The sequence below is a fragment of the Myotis yumanensis genome, unplaced genomic scaffold, assembly GCF_028538775.1.
Source record: "Myotis yumanensis isolate MYYU_CA2020_CCGP unplaced genomic scaffold, mMyoYum1.0.hap1 SCAF_8, whole genome shotgun sequence".
NCBI classification, from domain to species: Eukaryota; Metazoa; Chordata; class Mammalia; order Chiroptera; family Vespertilionidae; genus Myotis; species Myotis yumanensis.
The window spans coordinates 11,755,694-11,763,841 of NW_027223759.1; the positions used below are offsets into that span (position 1 = coordinate 11,755,694).

General features: G+C 37.4%; 1 non-coding gene across 1 annotated transcript; it reads left to right on the top strand.

Annotated features, from left to right (window-relative positions):
* Positions 1-1,778: 1,778 nt before the first annotated feature.
* Positions 1,779-1,885, top strand: LOC139015867 (U6 spliceosomal RNA). The gene has a single exon (XR_011472520.1). It is a non-coding gene; the product is annotated as a U6 spliceosomal RNA (small nuclear RNA).
* The last annotated feature ends 6,263 nt before the right edge of the window (positions 1,886-8,148 follow it).

An 8,148-nucleotide genomic window follows, 5' to 3' on the forward strand; every position in this document is an offset into this window, starting at 1 on the left:
TTCTAGATTGCTCAATGTCTGGCCATTTACTTGGTCCCCCAATGGCCTGATATGTACTGTAAGGTTAACTGAATCTTGCCTCTAGAAGATAGCCATATCCGCCTCAAGTGAACATTGCACACACTGGTATAGTTAGAACACCTAACGACTAAGAGCTAGAATTTAATCAGACTTATTAGAATAGGTTATATGAGCTGTTTTGTGTCTGCTTCCTAATAAACGTTTAATATACATCTTTATATGTGGCCAAATTTCATCAGAGATTTACGTTCAATATAAACTGGTGAAAAGGTGGTTATTCTTCATCCATCTCTAATTACTGGTGGTTACCATTACCCACAAAATAATCATTGTCAGATTATGCATTACTCAGCATTGATCTCTCTTTAGTCCCATCCCGCATATTTTTAATGTCACCCAGGGATTGTAGGCAGTTAGAGGACAATAAACGTGTAGATCTCCAAACTACAGACCCGGAGAAATGCAGTAGGGTTCAACTCATGCACATGGCTCTCCAGGGTTAGCAGTCCCCTCAGACTCTATGGTTGAGTTTGACTATTGCCTGTTCTTTGCTCCCAAGTTCCTGAGGCAATTAGGATTTGTCTAGCAACCTCCAGGGGACTCCTGATCAATACTTTCTGCAGTAAGTTTCTTCCATGGGGCCATGGTTAAAACCTTTGGTAGTTGCGCATAAGAAAAAACACAGATATGGACATCCTGGGGCCATGTCATAAGTAGAAGTGATGATGATAATTATGATGATGATTAAAACAATTTCCAAATGGCAAAACCCTGTGTCACCATAGATTGTGTTTGGTTGTATATAAAATATAGCTCAAGGAATGTTGGCTTAAACTACTACAGGTTTTTCTCTCTTTCAAAATACATCTAGAGTTGGGCAATCTGAAGCTGGTTCAGGGCTTCAATGGTGCTTTCTGGGACCCAAAGTCTATTTTCCTACTGCCATTATATTAGTTTGTGGTTCTTGTACTACGCTTTAAAAAATGGCTATAATACCTCTAGGCATATAATGGAAAAGGAAATATAGCAAAGGGCTTTCAAAATATAAGGTTTTATTCAGGAAAGAAAGCTCTATCCAGGGAATTTCACTTACATTACATTGGCCAGAACTTAGTTGTTCCCTAGCTGCAAGGGAGTTGGGGAAGAGAGCAATATTAGAAGGGCATATCACCATCCTAAACAAAATGAAATCCTGATAGTAAGGGAGAAGGGGAATGAATATTGTTAGACAACAAGTAGTGTTTACCACTACAACTATATACCAATTACTTTATACCTGGCATCTCTAGCATTGCATTAAAGTAACCATTTTTCAATATGACACTAAGAATCAAGTCTTTTAGTAACTTGACCAAGAAAATGGCAGATCCATGATTTGAATCCAGGTCAACTTGAATAACAAAAATAACAACAATGCTAATAAGGCAGCTACTCAGTATTCCATCTTGGATTCAATTGAGGAAGAGTGTAAGAATGAAAACTGAAGAGCCAAGAAACCGCCTCTTTCTCTATATTGGTATATATTCTTGATGAAATCACAAGGAAATATCTATCATGAAATATTACAATTGCCTATTGCCTACTCAATGACCGTTTTCCAATCTTTTCTAACAGCACTCCCATTTTACTAAAAAAGGCTTCCTTGTCTCTATGGGGTGGCTTTTGACAGATGATTGGCCAATGGCATATAAGTAACCACAGTCTTTTGGTGAGAGCTTCCTAAAAGTTATTGTTTATTGTTGAAAAGAGACAAGCTCATGCTCACTTTGGCAGCACATGTACTAAAATTGGAATCACTCAGAGAAGATGAGCACGACACTTGCACAAAGACAGCACACATATTTGTGAAGCATTTTGTATTTTGCAGTTCCCAGAGGTCATTTGACACTTCGCTGGTTAATACCAAGGAAACCACTTGAGTCAAAGTACAACATGTGGCCTCCAATATTGAAATTGTGATTTTTTCCCTACAGAGAGGGAGCTCAAATGGTTCATTCATTTGCCCTTTCTTTCCGTCTGGAATGCAGTTGTGATGTTCAGTGGGCTGCAGCCATTTTATGAGCATGAAAATTATAGCCTCATACTAAGGGTGGCACAACAGCGAAAAGATAGGCAACTGCTTACCTCCTGAGTCTCTGAACCTCCATACCAACATAATTTTGCCTATCTCTAGACTTGTGATGTTTTACAGATAATACATCCTATTTAGTGAAGCCAGTGTGGTTGTTTTGTTGTTATTGTTGTTGTTACATGAAGCTTAAAATAACACCTACTGATAATAATGGCCATGCTAGTCTTCCCTTTCATCAGCTTGATTCTGTTAACTGCCAAAGTTATCTCCATATCATTATCATTGGCCCAGTTTCCCCTCTATGGGTGAGTAGGTCTGATGTTAATTAATCTGGAAGGGGTGGGTTTATGGCTCTGGTACCTTGCACTAAAGAAGACCTTGCGGCAATAAGATGACATTGTATGAAGAACATAGGCTTTGGCAAATCTTTCATGACAAATTTAACTCACCCACACTAAGCCTCAACTTCCTTATCTCTAAAATGAATAATATAATACCTACCTAAATATTTACTGAGAGGTATGTGAAATGCCTAACTGAAGTGGCAGTGATCCATATGAATATGTTTTACTTTATTATACATTCCTCTCTCTCACGAACACAAATGGAACAAGTTATCTCACCCTTTCCCAGTGCAATCCCTCCATCTTCATGTTATAATTTCCTTTGGAAAAACCTCTCCCCCTGCAGTTTGTCCATGGTTTTCATTTTCTCTGGATTTTGTGTGATTAAAATATTGGAGGGGAAGGAAGTGGGGAGGAGAAAAAGGTCCATAGAGTGTGACCCTGGGCATGAATGGCTTTGCCCTCAGGCAGGAGAGCAGGCAAACATCTCCCCTTCCTCAGAACTTCCGCTCTTCCCCAGGTGAGAAAGGGAATCAAGTTTGTGACCATATCTTTAGGCTCACATCACAAAGTGTATCTGCATTTTTAGTTAGGGTTTCCTTGAGAACTAAGTCTTCTGAGATATGCTTTGGAAATGAAGTCATCATCACCTATGGTGCATGTTTATAATACACACAAACATATAGCACATACATATTTTTATATAACATTAGACCCTGTTGCCATGGAAACTATTACAGGCTAACAAATTAAGCATCGTGACACCACTGTAATAAGAAAAAAGAAATTTAAATGAAACACCAAGCATTTGTTTAAGCACAAATAGCTTTAGTAATTAAATAGACAGAAACAACGCAGAAAAACACAAATTAATATTTAGAAGCCTTTTTCCAGTAGAAAAAAATCAGCTTTGATGCTGTTTTCCATTTTTCATTGTGTTGCATTATACATCTTTATAAATTAACTTTGGCACTAGGTTAGCAAGAATAGATCTGTTCCATCAGAGGCCTCACACACCTAAAAGCTCAACTCTCCCTCTAACCAGTTCCATCTTTCATAGTCAGTGAGAAAGAATTTATGGCTCTTTTTATTCATCAAAAGGGGACTTTTTAAAAAGAAAGCTCAGATGTGAAGTTGGTCTTACATCCCTCGTTTCATCCACACAACATGTAGAACTACCCCTGGGGTTTTGAATATATTAACATCTTTTCACAATTAACCCTAATGGGACAAGTGTAGCATTTTTTTTTCCCAAGCAGATATATTCAAAGCCGAAAAATACATATGTTTAAATAGATCTCATTATATCAGCTACACCAATCTCTCCTCTTTACACACAGAGGATTGTACCTCTCTTCACTGTCATGCAACATTAACATAGAAAGGCATACACAAGAATGACATGGATTTGACAAAAAATTAATGATTTGTACATCACTTTAATGCCTCAAATCTGCAATTCATGTATGCTAATTAGTTCATAATGGGCTGTTGAAGAACAGAACTGTCATCCTGCTGCTTCACAGGTTTCTGGAAGCTCCGATTCAGCACAGGCTTGCTGCTTGGCTGCTGGGTTCTGGGCTGTAACACGGCAGATCTATGATAGCATTTTCCCCCCTGCACGATTGTTTCCTGGATGTGGTGCTTTAATCTATCAGAGTTATGATGGCATATCTCAAATAAGTGGTTCCTGGGTGCCGCAATACATACCGGGAGCAATCACATGGTATCACTACATCTAAATGATTGATCTCTGGGTTTTAGGCTGCCAGCCTACACCTCAGAGGGCAGCTGTCAGCTTTCTAAATGTATGAAGTTGTATTATGCAGCGCATTTGGAAAATGTATGTACAATTTTTTCTAATTTACAGATAAAAAGGGCTGTAAAACTTGGAGAGAGAAAACAAAGAGAGCTAAAAAGATCAGATATCTTTTCTTACTGGGAAATCAGGTATAGCTCCTCAATGCAAGAAAACCAGCTCCCAGTACCTTTTTTGTGAGTGTGTGTGTTTTGGGGTGGGAGGGTTGGGGGGGCGGGGCATGCATGTGTGCTGTCTGGGCAGAAACAAAGACTGTTACACAACACGAGAGAGTAAGGTTGGACTGCTTCACAAACCAAATGAAAGCATCAGGGCTGGCTGGAAGCTGTGAGATTTGAAAACATGTTGCTCTGATTTTGCTGGAGAGAAACTGATTTTCCCTGATCTCATGGTAGAAGCTTGGCCTATTGTGATTCTCATGTCACATCGGCTGATCTGCAAATCCAGAGAGAAGACTACACAAAAGAAAGACGCAGCCAATTTGTTTTTAGGTTTGAAATATCAGTCAGGATCCTAATTGCTGAAATTTGGAGTCTTAAAGACTCCAAAATGAAGATGTATTTAATTAAAATTTCTTTTTTCCACTGAAAAATATGAACTAGAGACTATAATAGGAGAACTTGGCCAGGCCACAGAAATAAAATATTTCATATGTAGTTGAGCTATTAAGGGGTTTTTAGATAATTAGAAATAGACACTTTATACTATGTAAAATAATGGTATATTAAAAGGGAGTTTAAAAGTGAAAAAAAATCTTATCAAATTAATAAGAATTTTTTGTTTGTTAGAGCTTTATTTATTAGAGCTTTAAGGCCTTTATGCAAGTATAGAGGGGAAAATGTACTAATAGGAATGGTGAAAACACTGTAGTAACAAATTTTCATATGCCCAAAAAACACCCCACAGAAGTTTCTACAACATCTCATAAACATTTCAATGAAATGACATTGAATAAAACGAAGTTGAGGACCCCCTGTATTTCAAATATGTGTATCCTACAGTATGTCTTTGGATCTCAACAAAACTCTTAAAAAACACACCATATGGCTTTGGCTGGGTGGCTTGGTTGGTTGGAGTGTTGTCCCGCACACCAAAATGTTGCAGGTTCAATTCCTTGATGATAGCACATACCATGTAGGTCTCAGCTTCAATCCTCAGCCAGGGCATGTATGGGAGGCAACAGAGCAATGTTCATTTCTCACATTGATGTTCTCTCTCTCCTCTCTCTATCATTCTCTCTCTCAAATCAGTAAAAACATATACCCTGGTGAGGATTAAAACAAACCCCACCATTATGAAAATAATAAAGGCCATAGAAGAGGAGAAAATATTTACAATAATTATATTTCACTTGTATCCAGAATATATAAAGAAAACTTACAACTTGATAATAAGGGGAGAAATAACCCAATAAAAAATGGTCAAGAGATTTCAACAAACATTTATTTTAAAAATAAATATATAGGACTGTCCAATAAGCCTATGAAGAATGACTACAATGAAAAGGAGTGATAATACAAAACATTGGCCATGTAGTGAAGGAACTAGAATTTTAATACATTGTTGGACTTAGTGTAAACTTATAAAACCACTTTGGAAAATTATTTGACAGTTTCTTTAAAAAGTTGAACATGTAGGATCCTATGACACAGCAAGAATTAAAAGCATACATCTATATAACATATGAGTATTCATAGAAGATTTATTAAAATAGATCAGAACTGGAAAAAATCCTCCCCTGTTTTGGAGACCCCAATTACATGTATATTTGGTATTTGAAGCTCTCTCCCAGTTCACTGACATTCTCTCCTCTTTTAATTTCCAAATTAAAAATAATTCCCTCTGGGTTTCATTTTGGATAGCTCCTATTGCTTTGTCTTCAAGTTCACTATTCTGTTTTCTCCAATATTTAATCTGTTGTATTTTTCATCTCAGATATTGTAGTGTTCATCTTTAGAATGTCAATTCGAGTCATTTTATGTCTTCTATTTTTCTAGCCTCCAGGTGCAATCTTTTCTCTAGCCTCTTTAACTTACTGAATCTATACTAATAAAAACGTAATATGCTAAAGAGACCGGATGACCTTCCGGACAAAGCTACGGTGGGTGGGGGCCGAGACCCTTGCCTGAATTTTGTGCATTGGGCCTCTAGTACTGTTATAATAACTCTTTTAATGCCTTGACTACTAAGTCTATAATCGGTATAATCCTTATATTAGTTTCACTTAATTGATTTTTATCCTCATTATGGGTCATACTTTCCTGCTTCCATTGTTAATTAGACGTGTTAATTCTGTTCATTTCTGAGTGAATGTCAGACACTGAGAATTTTACCTTTTTGGATACTGGATATTTTTGTATTCCTGTAGATATTCTGGGCTTTGTTTTGGTATACAGTTCAGTTATTTACAGTTTGATACTTTCAGAACTTACTTTTGAGCTTTTATTCTAAGTGTACCTTTGTCTTAATATTGAAGCTAAACCTTCTAAGAACTGCACCCAAACATTACAAGATTTTACAGTCTGCCTGATGAGAATGGAGACTCTTTCTGGCTTTGTGAGAGTTCCAGTTACTATTTCTCCTATCTTTTCAGAGTTATTTCCCTAGACCTGGACAGAGTCCTCACAAACCTTCACTGATTAGTACTCAGCTGAAGATTCTAGCAGGATTCTCTACTGATTTCTGTTCTCTTCTCTGATTTCTATCCTATAAAACCCAGCCTCACAGACTTCCATTTCTCTCCAACAACAGGAGAGAGGTGTTCTGCCTGGGTTTCCACATTCTGTGTCATGGCCAAAAACTCTCTCCTGGTAGGGCTCTCTGTATTTGTTTCCCATCTCTTAGGACTCACTCTCTTCCATTGTTTGCTGTTCAAATATTAATAACAATTGTTCCATATATTGTGTCCAGTTTTTCAGTTGTTTCAAGAAGAAAGGTAATTTAGATTCTTGTCACTTAGACATGGCTGGAAGCAAAAAAAAAAAATCCCATTTAAGTTCATTTTTGAATGGATGTAAGACATTGAGAATTTTGCCCAACTACTTAGTGTTATTTTTGATGAGGAGTTTTTAATTTTCAATAAGTCCACTTTATCAACCTTTTCTCTTTCATTGTGCTTAGGATTGTGAAAAATACAATAATAAGTAATATACAGCATCCGCTTTTCTAAGAAGCTCTTAATCTTGTAAAGGAGTAGAAAGTTACAAATAATATTTTGGAGTAAAGGAAGGCTCACCTGTTCATTTGAAATGAGTAGAGAATGAATAGTTAAGAATAGAAATGGCCAACAGTTTGTGGGTTGAAAGTGGAAAAGGCTATTGTGTTAAGCAGAAAAATAGCCTCCAGGGATGTCCAAGTCTTAACCATTAATATTGTAAATGTTTTTCTTTACAGAAAAGAGGGAATTTTGAAGATGTGATTAAGTTAAGAATCCTGTGATGTGAACCCAGTGTAATCCTAGGAGGGAGGCAGGAGAGTCAGAAAAGGAGATGTGACGATGGAAGCAGGTGTCGGAGCTCTGAGATCACTGGAAGGGGCTGCGAGTCAAGGATTGAAGGCGACTTCTAGAAGCTGGAAAAGATGAGAAAACAGATTTTTCCCTAGAGTCTTGCCAGGGAACATAACTCTACCAAAACTTTAATTTTAGTCTCCTGAAACCCATTTTGGCGTCTGAACTTCAGAACTATGTGATGACAAATGTGTGTTGTTTTAAACCAAGTTTATGGTAATGTGTCACAAGGCCGACAGGAAAGTAATATGGGTATTAAATAGAAAGGCTGCTCTTTGCTCCAATCCCAACAGTGAGGTTGCTAGGGGTAAACTTTCCACATGGAGGCCTCCTTTTCCAGGATCATCATTTCCCCGCTGATGTATGAAGAGCTAAGTTCCCAGTG